Below are 4,117 nucleotides of genomic sequence, written 5' to 3'. Positions count from 1 at the left end.
CGGGCGGCTCCCATCCCCGGCCGCGGCGCCGCGGTCCTGCGCTCGGACGCCCTCCCTCCCTCCCACCGCACCCGCCCTCGCGGCCTCTCCCGCAGTCGCTCCCGCCCTGCGGTCGTTTCCCGATCTTCCAACCTGAGCACTGCGGCGGTTTCTCTTTGGTGCTGCAGAAGAGCCACCAGGGTCTGCAGGGTGTTGGGCTGCTTTTTTTTTTTTTTTTTTTTTTTTTTTAAAGCCGCTAGAAAAAGTCAGCGGCGGCGGCGGCAGCAGCAGCAATGCGGTATTGAGGCTTCCTCTGATGCTGCTTTTGCAAGGCAGCTGGCAGCGAGTCTCACGGACTGAGAGCCCCGCTGAGCACTGCGCCCCAGAGGAAGCTGCTTAAGGGGATTCTTTTGAGAGGCATAATACCTCATGGTATTAATGGTTCCGTGTTACTGTGTGGAAATGACAGTCTGATAAGTAGTTTTGAGGATGGTTTAAGGAGTGGAGGGTATTTGCTTGTGGGAGCATCCCTCGATGACAAAGGGTGCAAAAAACTCAGCAGGTGACCAGGAATAAATCTAAAATGTACCAAGTACACAGTATTTGGGACTTGCGTTTGAGCAGCGCAGTTCTGATAGATTGCACTAGCACCTTTTAAACGGGAACGTTCTAGCAGTTATTGAAAACTTGCAAATACATTTGGTTAAGGTTAAGTAGAAAAATGTATTATTTTAAAGCCTGCCACTGTCTTGTATGGCTGATTTATTGTGGTGTAAGTAACAATAAACAAGATCGTGAATTTCTTTGGTAAAAGGGATTTCTTTGGTAAAAGTGGCCGGGCTAAAGTAATCCGTATTTTTCTTAGTTCCGTATTTATTTTAAAAGTGGGTGTATAGGTTTTGTGCACTAATGTTACGATCGATGGGGAAGAAGTAGAGTGGAACAAGATGACCCATCATTAATTCAACCTAAGTGATAGTCCAGCAGGCGCCTGCAAGTTCCTAACAGCTGCTCCGAGAAGGGCTGTGGAGCTGTGGTGTTTGCAACTACGCAGCTATTCTCTGGTTTTTATGACCTGATATTTTTTTCTTCTAGAGAGAGGAGAGATGTTGGTAAACTTTGTCAAGCACTTTAGAAGTTTGTAGGGCATTATAGTGCAGAACATAATGATGAACAGGATATTTAACTTAGAAACACGTCAGGCTATGTTTAAATGGGATTTAAACAACAAGCTCTTTGGTGGATGGTTTGGATAAAGGAATACAGAATAATCAGTATTAGGAACACGGCTAAGTTAAGTGAGAGGATAGGTTGGGACAGTTTTATAGTTGAGTAGTTTTCTCCAAACGGAAATGTGGAAAGTAATGTAGTGAGGAATAGTGATTATCAGGAAAGTAGCTAGATAAGACTATGATTTGAAAGTTTAATAGCTCACAGGAAGGGAGGAGGCAGACATATTTTGGCCTCCAGAGCTTATAGATGTGTGGCTTTTGGTTTCTTCAGCAGAAGAGTTTGATTAACAACAAATTGTTAATGCTTTATCAAGATGGAATTGGCACAAAGGCAAGTGACTCAGAGTTGTGGAATTTGTTGACCACCAACAAGCATATATTACACTATATACGTACATCATATCAAGAAAATTACTTCAGATGGAATTTTACTTTAATCAGCTGCTTATAATCCTTTTAAGATTTACTTTTCCCTGTAGTTACTTATGGGATTTTTGAAAGACAAGGCCATTCTTACTGAGGAAAAATCTGATACATCACACCAAATAAATTTGCTCTGTAGTACTTCAAGCTTACTAAAATAATGTTAATCCTTGAATTATTTTAATATTGTTAATAATTTCTTTTGTTAGTATATTGCTTGTAACAAGATTTTCAAGTTAAAGTTTGATTATGATTACACAGTTTGTTGTTGAACTGCAATAATTTTATTAGGTTTATGTAAATATAGTTAATAGCTCTGGTATCTTGGAAAAGGTAAATTGAAAAACCTGATGAAATGAAATATTGCAAATAGCTTTGACCCAGTGGCCTATGTAGGGCTCCTTCACATTTCTTTTTTTTTTATCTTTTTGAAACAGTGCCTCCCTGTGCAGTTCAGGCTGGCCTTGAGCTCACTTTGTAGCCCAGGCTGGTCTCGAACTCACAATGATCCTCCATCCTCAGCCTGCCCGAGTGCTGGGATTACAGGCGTGCGCCACCACGCCCGGCTTCTCCTTCACGTTTTTAAGGTTGTATGAATAGTGCTTTAGTTTATGGTTTCATTTGTAAATGTGCTAAGCCCAGAATGTAATTCATTAGTACTGTGGTACACTTTAGGAGGTAGAACCGTAGACCAAAGTTATAAAATACTGCCATTTCACACTAGGCAGTATTAATGGATAGAAATGGAGCAGAATATCAGTGGTAAGAGATGCGTGGATTTTGAAAATTGAAAATTTGTTAGAATTTTGAGAATTGCTTTCTGTGGCTCCTGATTGGTTGTCCCTTTACCATCTGTATTCTTAATGGCCCCGTAAAATAACAGCCAAAGTCACTGTTTCTATTTTCCTCCCCAGATTGATATTTTTAGTACTTACCTTTACACACTTGAATTTGTCTCTTACTAATAAAAAGCAGAAAACATTTTTTGTCTTCCAAGAGTTTCACTTTAGTGTATTTTAAGAATAAACTGCCTTGGGAGGATTTGTGGTGAGTTTGAGACCAGCCTGGGCTACAAAGTGAGCTCAAGTGCAGCCTGAACTGCATAGTGAGACCCTGTCTCCAAAAAGACCAAAAAAAGAAAGAATAAACTGCCTTTAAATTATATATCTTCTGCTCAGTTTTGAGCAAGAAAACTATTCTTGCAAGGAGGCAATGACAAAGCATCAAAAACAGACTCACTGTCAATTAATTATAGTTATGTTGGTATTTTTTCCTTTTTTATATTACTTTTTCAGAGTTCATTGTGTAAATGTTTTGATAATGTGGAACCAGTATTTGTAATGTTACGTAGTAACAATTTTAAATTGTTAATTTTTTAAAAGAGCTCTTTGAAAGTGATTGAGATTTATTTATTTATTTATGTATGTATGTATGTATTTTTGAGCCAGGGTCTCTCTATGCAGTTCAGGCTGGCCTTGAGCTCACTTTGTAGCCCAGGCTGGCCTTGAACTTGCAACAATCCTCCTGCCTCAGCCTTCTGAATGCTGGGATTACAGGTGTGCGCCACCATCCCCAGCAAGTATGAAATTTAAAGCAAGTTAGGGATTGATAACTGAGATCTTGCTGAGTACAGTCTAAAGAAGTACTTTAATAATTCAAGATACTACTTTTTTCCCTATCAGATATAAGATCAATAGACTGAGCTCATCAGTGGCTTTTTTTTTTTTTTTTTTTTTTTTTTTGATTTTCTCAAATTCCCAGGCTGGCTTCGAACTTTCAATTTTGCCTCAGTCTCCAGAGTATCTGGGATTACAAGCAAATACCATGACATTCAGATTAGACATATTTCTTAAGTACCAAGGTCTATGAGGTTTATCTCTAGAATTAGTAATATGTTATTCCAGCTATTAGAGAGTTTTTAGCCTCTAGGTAAAGATAAGTTGACTTTGTTACTTTTTAGTCTATAAATACACATTTTATGGAAACTTTTATACCCAATGTTAAAACCTTATTGTGCTTTTGGAGATTAGGATGTAATAATTTTGAGAACTTTTATTAGGAAGTTTTTTCAAAGGAGAACCCCAAAACTACTTAGATGTATAAAGGAAAATAAGCCCATTCTCAATGGCAGGAAATCATAGTACACTTCAGTGTATACTTTCAAGAAATATTCAAGCTACACATGAACTAAACTGTAATGATCTCTATAGAAACATAGAAGTAAAGTTTTGAAAATATAACTATACGTTGTCTTAGAGAGGTAGACATAGTCATATATGAAATTTCTCAAAACATTTTCTTAAATTCAATGAAAATATAATTAAAATTCTGAAAGGACTATCTGAAACGACTAAATGGTTCCAAAGATCACTTGTAAGAATACAAAGGCAAGAGCTTGTTAGGAATATCCTAAAATCAAATTAGGGGTGGGACCTGCCCCTGCAGAATTCTACATTATTACGGGGTTTATATCCAGATGTCAC

The 4,117-nt window shown here is 38.2% G+C and overlaps 1 protein-coding gene across 1 annotated transcript in view; it reads left to right on the top strand.

Moving 5' to 3' along the window:
• The window catches only part of Stim2 (stromal interaction molecule 2), a gene marked incomplete in the record, with an annotated part of 143,506 nt that overhangs the window by 666 nt on the left and 138,723 nt on the right, over window positions 1-4,117 (top strand).

This window comes from Chinchilla lanigera, unplaced genomic scaffold (genome assembly GCF_000276665.1).
Source record: "Chinchilla lanigera isolate Chin_1 unplaced genomic scaffold, ChiLan1.0 scaffold00042, whole genome shotgun sequence".
Taxonomy (NCBI): Eukaryota; Metazoa; Chordata; class Mammalia; order Rodentia; family Chinchillidae; genus Chinchilla; species Chinchilla lanigera.
The sequence above is the reverse complement of the archived record's forward strand: the minus strand, read 5'-3'. Positions and strand labels throughout refer to the sequence as shown.